Source organism: Mus caroli, chromosome 8, assembly GCF_900094665.2.
Source record: "Mus caroli chromosome 8, CAROLI_EIJ_v1.1, whole genome shotgun sequence".
Classification (NCBI taxonomy): domain Eukaryota; kingdom Metazoa; phylum Chordata; class Mammalia; order Rodentia; family Muridae; genus Mus; species Mus caroli.
The window spans coordinates 25,331,060-25,338,830 of NC_034577.1; the positions used below are offsets into that span (position 1 = coordinate 25,331,060).

The 7,771-nt window shown below is 44.3% G+C and overlaps 1 protein-coding gene across 1 annotated transcript in view; it reads left to right on the forward strand.

Annotated features, from left to right (window-relative positions):
- The window catches only part of Fut10 (fucosyltransferase 10), a 75,081-nt gene that overhangs the window by 28,793 nt on the left and 38,517 nt on the right, over nt 1-7,771 (forward strand). The gene's annotated exons all lie outside the window — the stretch shown is intronic.

Below are 7,771 nucleotides of genomic sequence, written 5' to 3' on the forward strand. Positions count from 1 at the left end.
CTCTCTCTTTCTTTCTTTCTTTCTTTCTTTCTTTCTTTCTTTCTTTCTTTCTTTCTTTTTTGGCACGTGCTGGAGGCCTTCCGGGGCCAGTTGCAATCAACAAGGGCTTTTTGGGAAATTGGACTATGGATCCAGTGCGGGGACTACAGTGTTCATCTGTCAGTGTCTCCATTCATATACTCACCACTCTCTCCTTATTTCATTCAAACTTTATCTTTGTTTAAAAATAAAACAAACAAACAAAACAAAACAAAAAAACTGTTCCTAGTGTGGTGGCCCTTGCCCATAATCCCAGAACTCAGGAGGCTGAAGCATCAGGATTGTGATGCAATTCAAGGCAATGTAGAAAGGAAGGCTCTGTCTCTGGAACAATAAAAATAAAAATGGTAGTTCTTTTCTTTTATAATTACTTATCCCAAAGCTATCCTCTGGAATTTATATTTGTGTGTCTTCTCTCTCTCACCTTTTCCTCCTTGGTTTTAATACGAGATCTCTTGTACCCAGGCTACCTCAGATTCTCTGTATGGCTGAGGATGGTCTTGAACTAGGGATTCTCTTCTATCTCCCAAATGCTGGGATTGCAGTTGTATGCCGTCATGCACCATTGCTGCTCACCCCCCTCCCTCCTCCTCCTCCTCTTTGGATGGAAGTGTGGCCTAAGAGCTTCGTTAGGGTTGGTTATACAATAGAAAGTGAGAGGCTATTTGTAGGAGCATGGCCACTTTACAGGACTACACTACACTACAGGAGCAAATGGCTTCCTTTCCCTCTGCAACTTTTAACCTCCAGTACTCTTCAGGGAGGTTTGACACCTTAGGAACCCCTTCATCTAGGCTACTGCCTATAAGAAATTGGGGAAGCCTTGGACCTTTATATTCTCTTCTCTGTCCATGACAGGATGCCATTTAAAACCCACCTGGGAATCCATCCTATATACTCACCAAACTCAGACACTATTGTGGATGCCAAGAAGTGCACATTGACAGGAGCTTGATGTGGCTGTCTCCTGAGAGGCTCAGCCAGAGCCTGACAGATACAAAGGCAGATGTTCGCAGCCAAGTATTGGACTAAGCATGGGGTACCCAATGGGGTCCCCCAAGGGAGGAGTTAGAGAAAGGACTGAAGGAGCTGAAAGGGTTTGCAACCCCATAGGAAGAACAATATCAACCAATCAGACACCCCAGAGCGCCCAAGGACTAAAACCACCAACCAAGTAGTACACCTGGAGGGACCCATGGCTCCAGCCGCATACGTAGCAGAGGATGGCCTTGTTGGACATCATTGGGAGGAGAGGCCCTTGGTCCTGTGAAGGATCAGTGCCCCAGTTTAGGGGAATTTGAGGATGAGGAGGTTGGAGTGGGTGGGTGGGTGGGAGAGCATCCTCATAGAAGCAGAGGAAGGGGAAAGGGATAGGGAGTTTCCAGGGGTGGGGAAGGGAACGGGGAAAGGGAATTTGAAATGTAAAGAAAGAAAACATTCAAAAATAAAAAGTTACTACATTTATCCACTCAGCCATCTTGCTTGCCCTGACAGGTGGGGATGGGCTTCATATTGTGCAGGTCTTCTGCTGGTAAACTCAGCTGCCGTGAGTTTAATAGCGCAGAGGCCGTGTGATGCCGGTAAGATCCACAACCCCCAGAGTCAAGCTCTCACATTCTTTGTCCCTCCTCTTGCTTGGTGTTCCCCAAGATGTGGAGGGGACGTCTCATTTAGGACTGAGCCTTCGACCAGTTCTTGTTCTCCTTACCTTCTGCAGAAGAAACTTTCTCGAATGATGCGGACAACAGCAGTGATCTGTGGATGTAAATATTGATAGTTAGAAGGCACATCATGATCACTGAGATAATCAACAGCCATCACTTTCCTACTAGGCATAAAGCTAGCCTTCCTAGCATGGACTTTTGACCAGGTTTTATAGGATCAGATGTGTGAATTTCTTCTTGGGGAGGGAATCTGAAAGCATTTGGTTACCCCTGTAAGTTATTTGCTGTGATCGGACCAGAGGGAATATCTTGTCTGGTTGGTCAGTAGTGTAATGTGGAGCCTTCACAGCTGAGTAGGAATGTACAAGAGAGCTCTCCCTTAGCAGCCTGCCTACCTTCTGTTGGGATGAGGGCTACCCGGCAGGCAGGAAGCTTCCCGCTCACTTGATTTCTCTAGGTCCTGCAATGAGAGCAATACATAACCACGTCTAAATAATACGTTCATTCTTTTATAATTGATCCTATTTGATTTTGGTTATGTTTGTGTGTATATATGTGGTGGGTGCATTTGGGTGCAGGTGCCTGCTGAGGCTAAAGGAGGGCATTGGGGCCTCTGTAGATGGAATTACAAGTTGCCTGACAGCAGTGGCTGGGAACTGAACTTGGGTCCTCCGGGAAAAGCAGCAAGCCCTCTAAACCACAGAGTCACCTCTCCAGCCTCTTCTCCCAGATAGAGGACTGTTGGTTTTATGTACTAAAAGACCCCTTTATTATTATTGTGTGTGGAGTGCGCACGTGTGTGGCGTGGTGCATGGGAAGAGGTCTGAGGACAGTGGGGTAGAGTTGGTTTTTCTCCCATCTTTATGTCAGTCCCGGGGATCAAACTCAGGTCCTCAGGCTGTGCAGCCAGTAGAGTCATCTACGTTTCCCCAGACACATATATTTCTCTACCTCAGATCTAATGTAGTTACATTGTATCACATCAGAAATCGATTATAATATGATGTTGTAATTTAGCTTTTCCTCACGTATTTCACTTGAGAGGCAGAGCGGATAGAATGAAAGACCTCTCTCCCTCCTCATCCTCTGAGGCAGCCGTCAGTTTCCTGTTTGGGGTTGATTACTCCCAAATTGCCTTCTCCCTCACTTGCTGTGAATACATCCCAGGGCTTCCTTCACCAGCATTGTTTACATCACTGTCACCATGGTTACGTGTCACACTGCTTCACTTAGAGCCAATGACTCAATTTTTTTTTTCCTTTTTACTTTCATTTTGTATCTCTTATCTTGAACTAAGTCTTTAAAGGTTCTGAAATTTTATTAATCATTTACCACTACTTTTGTGTTCCACTAGACAGATCAAGCATCCGTAACTATCTATAAATGTTTTAAATGAATAAAATTGAAGTAAATGGTCCCCTACTACAGTTACTTACGAATTTGACTTTCTTGTAGGGGACATTTGTTTGTTCTTTTTTTTTTTTAAAATGCTGCTGAATATTCTAGAATATCCTCATTTTGGACTTTCAGGTAGCCTGGGTCCCCACACCCCCATTTTTGCTGATTAATGATGGAGTTCCTAGTTGCTTACAGACTGTGTTTGGTTTCCCCTTGAGTAGCCGCAGCCCATTTCCTAGGAAGGATGTTAAAGGAATGAGGGGTTGAGGCTGGGACTGAAGGCGTTGCTTCTCTGTCTCTTAGAACTTGCTGAGCTTCTGATTCTTCTGCCTTACGTGACCCTTGTAGCTAGAAAGTCACACGGGGCAGCTTTGTTACGGCACACCAGGGAGTTAGCTGATCTCCCTGGGAGTTGCTATCCCATGTTGTGTCTTTGGAAGAAAGGTAAGATTTAGATGCATTCTGACTAGAAAGTGTTGGTGTCTAGAATTGGGTTGACTCTTAGATCAGATCGGTTCTCTGTATATCTGGAAGTGTTTTCATTCTCTTTCTTCTATAAATAAGATTTCAAGAACTTGTGCTGACATATCTGGATATGGGGCTTTTGCTTCTGCAGAATAGGTGCTGAGCAAACCTTGCAGTCTAGATATGTGTTTCCCTCCTGGAAGTGTGTGTTGTGGTGTTTTCTTAATGGCGTCTTCTCTGATTGCAACTTTTGAAGCTTTTATGAACAAGATACTGAAATTTCCGGTCTTCCTTATTTGTAATTTTTCATTCCCATTACTTTGTCATGTTTCTTTTTGGTGACTTTTTTTTTTTAATTGTTTATTTTGTGTATGGGTGCTCTATCAGCATGTACACCCACATGCCAGAAGAGGGCATCAGATTACATTACAGATGGTTTTGAGATACCATATGGTTGCTGGGAGATGAACTCAGGACCTCTGGAAGGGCAGCCAGTTCTCCTTTTTTTTTTTTTTAAATTTGTTTATTTTTTTATTAGATATTTTCTTCATTTATATTTCAAATGCTATCCTGAAAGTCCCCTATACCCTCCCTGCATCCTGCTCCCCAACCCACTCATTCCTGCTTCCTGGCCCTGACGTTCCCCTGTACTGGAGCATATAATCTTCACAAGACCAAGGGCTTCTCCTCCCATTGATGGCTGACTAGGCCATCCTCTGCTACATATGCAGCTAGAGACATAAGCTCTGGGGGTACTGGTTAGTTCATATTGTTGTTCCACCTATAGGGTTGCAGACCCCTTTAGCTCCTTGGGTACTTTCTCTAGCTCCTCCATTGGGGGACCTGTGATCCATCCAATAGCTGACTGTGAGCATCCTCTTCTGTGTTTGCCAGGCACTGGCATAGCCTCACAAGAGATAGCTATATCAGGGTACTGTCAGCAAAATCTTGCTGGTGAAGGCAATAGTGTCTGGGTTTGGTGGTTGTTTATAGAATGGATCCCCGGATGGGGCAGTCTCTGGATGGTCCTTCCTTCCGTCTCAGCTCCGAACTTGTCTCTGTAACTCCTTCCATGGGTATTTTGTTCCCCATTCTAAGAAGGAACAAAGTATCCACACTTTGGTCTTCCTTCCTGAGTTTCACATGTTTTGCAAATTGTATCTTGGGTATTCTAAGTTTCTGGGCTAATAGTACTCTTAGCCACTGAGCCATCTCTCCAGCTCCATCATTTTGTGTTACTCTGAGTTTTTACTCCACTGCTTTGTGCTCCTGGCGGATCACACACACACACACACACACACACACACACACACACACCTGCCCAGGCGCTATCTTTAGATCCGTGAATGAAAGACACGCACATATTAGCTTATACTTAAAGTGCCTTGGCCACCTCAAAGGTTGGGAACTCCAAAACCTTGCCCTGCTACCCCGGCCCTATTGGGGAAATACCTGAAGCCTCACATGGCCGGTTGGATTTATCTCTTGCTGCTCCTGTGTCTCGTCCTTCTACCCCCAAGTCATGGTGATTTTCCCATTCCTCTCTGCATCCTACCTGTGCAGCTCTAAGTGTCCCGACCTGTGCCCAGCCATTGGTCATTGGCATCTTTATTGATCAGTCAAAACCCAACTGGGGACAAGGACCGTCAGCATCTGGACACGCAGATTTTTTATTGAATCAAGCATTAGAACCAGTCTCCAACATTTTTGTTCCGATTCCCTTTCTCAATATGTATTCATTTGTGTGTGCACACATAACCATCTGCTAGTGTCTTAAACACACGTGTGCAGGTCAGAGTACAACTTGAGGGAGTCTCCTTTCTCCGAATAGGTTCTGGGGTTGACCCAGGCTATCAGCTTTGGTCTTTGGCTGAACCGTGTTTTTAAGCCTCTGTTTAAACTTCCATGGGGATTTCTGTTTTATCTTCAACTCTCTTGTCACCGTCTAGATCGTTTTCTTACAACGCTTCTAATTTCATTTGTTTCCTTTAGCATTTTTGTTGAGTGGTTGCAGTCATGCAGTATCTCAATGGAAAGCTCTTAATACTTAAAATTTTTTCTTTTTCAGTTCCATTTTTTTTCTGTCTGCTTATCCCCTCAGGTGGGTTTTAGGGGAATCTGACTAAACTTGATTTCCTCCCAGGGGATTATTAAGAATTACCTGTGGTGTGTGGCTCATTTTTATTCAATCACTCAGTTTCTGAAGGAAAGCATTGCCCCCCTCTCCCAATTAACCTGACTGCCCAAATTCTGGGACTTCAGGGTGATAGGGGTAGTTGCTGGGCCTTCAATCCCTGAGTTTTGGCTTGAACCTCCTGTTTATAGTTCTCTATCTCACTCTGTCCTTTATCGTGCCACGTGTAACCAAGACTGAAGATTTTCATTTCGAAACCTGTTAACTCTGGATTGGAGCGCACGGGTCACCTGCTTAGTGATGTCTGCTTTATCTGTAATTAGACTTTTTTGTCAGTCCCAATCTCTTTACTCCTAACCCCATCCTTCTTGGGCTCTCTGTTAGGGTGTGGACCTGCATGCAGTTCTCATTATCCAGTAGAACCACTCCCCTTCCTCCATGTCACCTTTCTCCTTGCATCCAGCATCTGTACCTTTCAAACTGTGTGTTTAGATCCCTCACCTGATTTAGTGATTTTTCTCCAGTTTTGTATTACAGGTTTCTATTTTCTCCATTTCAGTGGTGGTTTGGGGATGGGGAAAGAGCTGGCTTGTGTTTAACCAGGAGACTGGGAGTGTGTAACCCAGTGAGCTGAGCCCAGTACGTTCCCTTGTCCTGCCTACCAAGCTTCACGTGTTCACTTAACCTTGTAGCATTTAAAATACACACACACACACACACACACACACACACACACACACACACATTTACACACAAACCCACACCTGTGGAAATAGATAATATATTCATTTAGGAATAAAAAAAGAAGAATATGGCTAAGGTACAGGAGTGTAAATTGTTTGATTTTGGTTGATAATTTCAGAGCTTCATGCTTTTGAAAGAAAGATACTCCCACTATTAGAATCGTAGGTGCTCTTCCAAGGTGCATTGGTCTACCATGTGCGGCTACTTGGAGGTGGTAGAGCCTTTAAACTTTGCCCAGTGGGAGGTTTTAGATTATTGGGGCACATGCCACATCTGGGGTTAAGGGGACCACAGCCCCTCCCTTTTTGTTTCTTCCTGTTCCATCTGAGAAGTCAGCAGTTTGCCCCACCGTGTGATCAGCAAGGACGTGCAACCATGAACCTAGAACAGTTGGGCCCGAAGAGCATGGGCTAAAAGCCCCAACAGTGTGCCAAGATGAATGTTCTCATTACAGGTTGACTCACTCAGGCATTTCTTACAGTGCTGAAGTTAGCGCACGCACTGCTAGATTATAAACACACGTCAGGTTCATCTTTCTAGCGAATTCTTCTGTTTGGGTTTGTTTGGTTTTATTTATTTATTGGTAAGCAGGGAGAGTTGAACCTAAGACCTTGCACATGTTAAGGACTCAGCTGTTTCAGCTCAGTTTAGATCTTGGAATGTACTTGCATTGTATGCGTTGAAATCTGCTTGCTCTTTCGATGGGATATTATGGCACTGCATATTAACATATACATACCACATCATCACCATCATCACCACCATCATCATCATCATCACCATCATCATCACCATCATCACCATCACCACCATCATCATCATCATCGAATTGCTCCCCTAATCTCTTGCTGACTGAATTAGATTACATAGAGTAACTTGACCACAGGAAAGGAAGAGAGATAAAGTTGTTCTCCAGGATAGCAAGGTGTCTTAGTTTGGGATACTATCACAACACCTCACAGCCTGAGTGCTTATGGAACACTTCTTACAGTTCCTGAGCTGGGAAGCCCACACTGGGTAAGGTCCTCCTCCTGGCTGGTAGATACCTGTTTCCTTGCCGTGTCCACACTGGGTGTAGAGAATGAGAGCATGGTGTCTCTTCCTCTGGGAGGAATACTATTGAAAGCAGGCGTAAGCAAACGGAAAGATAAAATTATTATGCCAATATCCACTTATCAGTGAGTACATATTGTGTGAGTTCCTTTGTGAATATGTTACCTCACTCAGGATGATGCCCTCCAGATCCATCCATTTGCCTAGGAATTTCATAAATTCATTCCTTTTAATAGCCGAGTAGTACTCCATTGTGTAAATGTACCATATTTTC